The sequence below is a fragment of the Belonocnema kinseyi genome, chromosome 2 (assembly GCF_010883055.1).
Source record: "Belonocnema kinseyi isolate 2016_QV_RU_SX_M_011 chromosome 2, B_treatae_v1, whole genome shotgun sequence".
NCBI lineage: Eukaryota > Metazoa > Arthropoda > Insecta > Hymenoptera > Cynipidae > Belonocnema > Belonocnema kinseyi.
In genome coordinates, this window is record NC_046658.1 from 10,967,745 (window position 1) to 10,975,343 (window position 7,599).

A 7,599-nucleotide genomic window follows, 5' to 3' on the forward strand; every position below is an offset into this window, starting at 1 on the left:
GTACAGTTATTGAAATATATCAAAAGTAGTGTTGTGGGGGGGGGGGTACGATGGAGATAGCAGATATTGGGGTTGGCCCGCATAAAGCTGATCATATGGCTTTCTTATATTAGCAAAACCTTTTCAAAAATATTGGGAAGAATAAAAAGGTGGGCTTTTCTATAAAATATTATTTTAATTTTCTTAAAATTTGATGAAAACATATAAGATTTTCTGGAAAATGCCACCTTTTTATTCTTCCTAATATTTAAGCAAAGTTTTTGCTAATAGAAGAAAGACATCATATCAGCTTTATGCCGGCTAAACCATTTGTGAGGCCGGGAGAATTCTTTTTTTGTTAAAAATTTAATTGCTGAATTATTTCTTTCTAGACATGCAAATTTTATCTCAAATGTTTTCATATCTCTTGTTGTTTACAAGAAAAAATCGAAAACCTCATTATATGAAGAAAAAAAATTCTCCTCGCGACAAAAGTTATTTAGCCCTCATAAAACTCAGAAGACTTATTTATTATGAAACAAAACATTTTTAATGAAATTCGCAAAAAATATATAATTTTGGCTTTTTAAGCAACTTTTCATATTTTTAGAGAAACTACCGCTATTTTATTAATTTGGAAATTTGTAAATATTTTTTAGTGGGTCCAAAATCATACAATAAATGTTGTCAAAATGAAAAAGAAAACGATAAATATCTCATTTCGGTAAAAAGTTTTTGAAGATTTAAAAAAATTGGAGATTTTAAAAAACAAAGCACAAAATTAAAATAAAATTTCGTACACACTTTTTTCGGAAAATTGGAAAAATACATATCGCTTGCAATGATGTTGTAGGTACAAAATCAGGAGAATGGTGTAGTTTGTATTTCGTCTTTTACAGCTGTTATACTTATACAGCGGTCGGGAGCGTGTGAGGTAATAACAGTCGCTTCTGGATGCTTTCTTAGAGCTACCATCCATATTATTATGTATTATTATTAAAATTATTATTACTATAATTATACCAGTGAGACACCTTTTTTAATTTATGAAAAAAATTTTGTACAAAGTGATATATAGTAAAAGTTCTGAAGTATTAAAAATTTTTTGTTCTCAAAAAACGAACATTTTTATTGAAATTTTATACGTGTTTTTATGAATATAAATATTTTAAACGCATAACACTGCAAAACGAAAAAGATTAAGGTTTGTCTGTATTTATACATTAAAATTTTTTCTAAATTTGTCCTTGACTGATCCATTCAGTTTGTAAGTTTTGTAAAGTAATAATGAATATCTGCATGCCTTAAAGGTGTTATTTATGTACTACTTGCATTAATTCCATACATCACATTACAAATTTTCACGTATGATAGTACTTATTATATTGTATCTTATTTCGTTGTGCATTTTAGAAAACTATACTGAATTTGCTGAGTTTACTAATAGCTATTTATTCGATTAATTCACTCGACAACCCCCCCCCCCCCTCCTTTTCCACGTATATTTCGTTTAAAAAATTGTACTTTATTCCTTGATAAGAAAATGTTAAGATACTAAAATTAAAATTATTTCTTGAAAAAAAGGATCCTACTCCATTAATTTTAATTTTAAAATATTATTATCCATCTAGTCTTATTAAGACGTTAAGCATTCTCTGTTATTGAAGATTCTTAACTTGATCGATATTTTGTAGATTCTTCTGCCTTCGTGGTTTGGAGGGTTAATCTACTGTCGGTAAGGTACAATCTCTGATGATATAGCAGATAAATTTAGAAAATTTTAAAATTATTAAGATACTATTATATTTGCTAATTTCGTTATTCAACTTTCAGGATGTTGTTGCATCATAATTATATTTTGTTACATTTTTTATTATGATATTTGGTTTTCTCTTAGGATTTCTATTTTTTAAATATGGTTCGGACTTCTAATTTGTTATAAAATTAATTTGTATTTTTTATTACAAAATTTTATTCTTAATATGTAGTACCTATTAAACATTTAATTAAAAAACCCATAGTTATTTACACATATTCAATACCTATTGTTAATAAGAAGCATGTGTAAGCACTTTTAAAATAATCTTTTTTCAATAATCCTTTTACACTTCAATGGCTTTCATAATTTTTAAATATCAATTACCCATCAAAGAATTGTTGGTCTTAATTTTACAAACTGTAATTCTCTCGAATGTTTTTATTTAATATTAATAACTGAGTTTTCCATAAGGCCAATGCTTTTCCAGAGCAGGACGATTGACGCGCCGCCCGGCGGATTAGTTCACACGCGAAGTGGAACTTGTAAGCCACAAATACTTTTCTCAGTAGTCGGATAGGGCTGGGTCTGCGCAATAAAAAATGCAAATATCACGAAAATTTCGAAAAAGAAGGACATCAGACAAAAAAGAACGACAAACATCGAAAAAGGACATGTCCTGCCAAAGAAGGACATCTGGTCACTCTGTTCTTTCGTATGGCAATACGCAAATAAAAATTTGCAAACACAAGTTTTTCAGGTTGTCAGTCGCCTATGACAGCTTTCAAATTTCAGGACCAGTCCACAATGAGAGTCGTAAACCTGGTTGACCAAAGGCACCGAATGGAGCCTCTACAAAGTACCCGTAAAGACCCCATTCGGTTCCTTTTTAAAAACTGGAAAAAACATCAAAATCAACTTTTAAATTGTTTAAATTTGGATTCTACGTTAAAATTACCTATAGAAGGTCACGGAATAATTGCAATAGTTTTTTCTTGCAATGGTAAACAGCTAAAAAAATATAAGACGTATAACGCCTGTTGACGTATAAAGCCTGTTGACTGCTACACTTCAAACGCATCGCCTGTAAGTAGCAGTCAACAGGCGTTATATGTCTTTTTTTTTAACTTTTAAATCGTTGCAAAAAAACGATTGCGATTATTCCGTGACCTTCTATATGGAATTTTAACGTAGAATCCGAATTTCAACAATTTAAAAGCTGATTTTGCTGTTTTTTCGAGTTTTTAAAAAAAGAAACCGAATGGGGACACAATGGGGTCTTTATGGGTACTTTGTAGAGGCTCCATTCGGTTTCTTCGGTCCGCCAGGGCTATTCTCCCAAAGAAAAAGTGTTTTCAATATATTTAATTCCTTCTAATTGTACCGGTAACGCACCTCACAGAGATATTTTCTATTCCTCAGAAGTGGTCATATTTTGATTTTATTTCTTCTTTATTCATAATGTGCCCCCTAAGGGTTTACATGACTTCCATTCCTTACAATCTTTCCATTTATATCTATTTTTTTTTATAATCTTACCCTTTCTATATATACAATTATTTACAGATATTTACATAAAGTCTTATATCTAGTTTCTTATTTCTATTTCCTTCAATAGCGCAATTTAGGACTTTATTTGGAATCTCATCTATACCAGGTGCCTTTCCTTCCTTCATTATTCCTAAAACATTAACTATTTCTTCTCTTGAAATGTCCTCTTCCAAATCTTTTTCTCTACCATATTTTTCTTCCTTTATAACTTTTCTCTCTGCTCCTCCTAGCAAATCCAAAAAATATTTCTTCCATTCTATCATTTCAATATCTTGGTGTACTCTTTTTCTTTCTCTATTTACTACCTTCCATACCCCTTCTTCCGCCCTAGCATTCTCCACCTCATCTTCAAACCTTTTATTCTCTTCCTCTTTCTTTTGATAACACAACTCAGTATACTCTTTCTTTTTTCCTACATTCTTCCCTATTACTTTTTTCTTCTCTCCACTTTCTTAATTCCTTTCTGACCTCCTTTTTTTCTCTTTGCAGTCCTCATCCCACCCACTTCTAATCCTTCCTTTACTAACTTCATTTTTATTTGTTCACTCTAATCTTATTTTTATTTCTCCTATCATTTTCCCCATCTCCTCGTCCACATTTCCCTCTCCCATTTTGATATTTCTTATTTTTTCTCTAAACTGTTTTTTTCCCTACCTTGGCCACTCCCCTTTTCCTACACTTTTTACATTTGCTCCCCTTTTACTCATATTGCTATTGCTTTTTTGTCCCTCTAATATTACTATTAAGGAAAAGTGATCCGAATCAATATATTCACCTACCTCTAGTTTCTTAACCTTCTGTCTTACCCCATCATCCACTATCACATAATCAATTACCATTCCCCTTTCCCTTCCTGAGCGTGTATATTCTCCTTTTTCATCCCCTTCTATATTTTCGTTTAAGATATACCATCCCAACCATGTTCTCTTTCCCTTTTTTTCGTTCCTCTTCCGCTATTTTCCTTTATTTATACTGCACCTTTCTTTCTACACATGTCAAATCATCCTCTATTCTCTCTGGACTACCATATAATAACCTCTTCTTTGTCATCACCTCCCTCTTATGTTCCAATTTCTTTATTTCGCCAGTATCATTATCTCCCCTCTTCGCTGTTCCCTACCTATATTTCACATTTCCTCTATCTCTACCTTAGCATCAACCCTTTTTAGTACTTCGTCCACCCCTTCCTTCAGCTCCTTCCCCTCTAATCTTAAACGCTTTATCAATATGTTTAATTTTCGTTTTTCACTCACTTTACTTTCTATTCTTTGTTCTATTTTTCTCAGTCTTTCCATCTCCTTATCCCCACTCTCGCCCCCACCACAATCCCCATTCGAGCTTTCAAGTTTCTTCATCCTGCCTCGCATCTCCTCTACCTTTTTATTATTATCTTCTTCCTGCTTCTCTAGTTTTTGCTCCAATGACTGCAGCCTCCTTTCTAACTTTTCCTTGATTTCTTCCCATTTTTGTATTCCTTTCTTAACTTCAGCCATTTCCCGCCTAATTTCCTTCTCTAATTCCTCTCCCCTTTTCTCCTGCCTTTCTTCATAAATCCCCATTACCTCTATCATCACTTCTCTAATTCCCTTTAGTCTTTCCTCTTTCATCGAAACTTCACTTTCATCTCCGCTACCGTCAGCCCCCGTACTATTATCATTCTTCCCTACCAAACTCTGGTTTTCCTGCGGCGATCTAAACATTTTCTGATATTTTACGCTCGCACCGATATCTTCCTTCTCTTCACTGCTTTCCCTTTCGCCTCTCTTCCTTCTGATACATGATTCTATTAAACCTACGCTTTTTGCTCTGAATCTCTTCTTTTCTATGGTTTTCTTATATTTCCCCCTTACCTTCCATTCCTTGATCTCCTCTATCGGCGTACTGTACACTTCCTGCTCTAAATCTCTCACAACCACACCCTTCTACACACTTCCAAAATCCACTCACCTCAAATTTCAGCACAATATGAAAAAAAAACTCAGCATCAACAATTCCCACTACTTTACAAATTTCACAAAATATGCGTAATGGTGTATTTACACGCCTGTTTACTGGTCGCCAGCCAGCCGAAAAGTCATAAGAGTGAAAGAAACAGAGAGCGGGAAATTAAAAGAAAAGTACCCAATATCTATTTCACTATTATTTTTCTGCTGGCTGACGGCCAGTCGACAGGCGTGTAAATACGCCATAATAAGTTGTTTTAATTCCTTCATGCGGAATGTAAATTCTGAAGTTTTAATTCTTACCAATTCAACTCTGCCTCTCTATAGTTAGAATTATTTAAATTCACACATTTGTATAGATTTCTTTGTTGCATTTTTCAAGACGTTTAAAATAAATTATTAAAATATAAATAAATATAAATTTGAATATTTTTCGAATTCATACGTTATAAAAAGATTTAATAATGAAAAATAGGTTGAATAAATGCTTTCGTTAAATTTTACTCAGTCGATTGAGAGGAATAGGATTTGCACTTTTTCTGTTCCCGTTGGGGGATTTTTAGAGTCCATGCGGTTCCTTCGGTCCGCCAGGGAAACGTCAACGTTCGAACGTATATGCGTATTTGACATCATACGCACGTTGTTGTCAACTATCCAAATAGTTTCGCTGTATCGCATTTTTCGTTTTCTTCCTGCGACCGTAGCGGACAACGTGCGTATGGCGTCTAATGCGCATATACAGTGTTCCCAACTTTGGCATGTAGACGTACTGCACTTGCGTTAGGACATTTAAGAGAAACATGACGCGACAATTCGTTACCATGGCAATAATAAGGCGCGCCGTACTCCTCTTACACATACCTAGCGCAAGCGTAGTACCTCTACATGCCAAAGTTGGGGTCACTGCGCAAATACGTTCCACCGTCGTCGCTTAGGGCTCTTTCACAAGATTGCAGATCTGCGAGCTGCAGACATGCGCAAGTCACCAGTTATAAAAATAAAGATTTTTCCGCCAGCGCAAAAATGTCCAAATAGCGGTAATTTGAGTGATCCATTTTATTTCAGTATAAAATCTAATGTTTTTCAAATGCTAGGTAAATGTATGTAGTTAAAGATAACACAGCCACACATAAAAGTCTGCGGATCTGGTAACAAGACACACGTATCCCTATGGATTTTGGGGCGCTGAATTCAAATTCGGTATCAAAAATCACCCATCACGTCATGGTTGAGCCATATCCTCAAAAAATGACGAAAAATCATGCACTGAGGCAAATAAATTTCAAAATAATGCAAGTGATGCAGATTTTCACTTCAAAAACATTTCGATAACTGTGAAGGATTAACCCTTGCCTCATATCAACTTATTTAACATAACTTTACCCAACAGAACCGGACCTCACCTAACCTGAATTAACAAAAATTGATTGAACTACACGTAAAGCTCTGGAAGCATATTTTCCCAGTAGCAAATGTGTGCTACATAGAATGGGTCAACTCGAGCCTAACCTAGAAGTAAATCTAACCTAACCTAACCTCACGAAACACAATTAAACTGATTGTGTTGTCCCGTTGTGTTTGCGGTACCGTTTCATTCAGCTTCGGCTTAACCTACATAGTGGCAAAGATATTATAAACGTAGATGCGGTGCGAGCTTAGTTACCCGCCATAAATATAGACGGCGCGTCCGGTGAAAAAAGTCACTTCCCCTCTACCCACCGCTCCCCGTAGATAGCACCATCCCATATAGTTTGCCAAGAGCCACTTGGAACGCTGTAAGCAACTCTTGACACACCTTTGAGGCGCACTGATGGTAAACTTAGCTTGGACAAGAACCATTTAAATTAAAATTAAATTGCCAACATTTCAGAACAAATATAAAATATCCACGCTTTGTAAGACATGGTTATTTTAATAGATACCAGAGAGAAAATTAAATGTATAATTTATATTTCTGTTTCATATATTTTGTAATATTTCTAAAGTTATTTGATTTTAAAATTTCTTAATTATTACGTTCCGATCACTGACAATGAGTGAATGGCAGAGTAATAATAAGTTCATAAATCTATAACTGCTCTCTGTGTCAAACCTGTATTTAGTGTTAGGATTTCTCTACTTTGAATCAGAAAACTTTGAACCCTCAGAGCAGAGGCTAAAATATATATATTTAAATAAAAAAACATGGGTGAATTTATTTGACTAAGAGAACGATTTGGTGAACATGTCCGTTGAAATTTCTCAAATGTGATTTTTTTGGGCACCAACTTAATTAAAACTTTTAACCCAATACTTCGAAATTTAAAATTCATTAATTTTCATGATATGCATGTCAAATTTCATGAATTAGGAAGATTTATAATTGAGAAT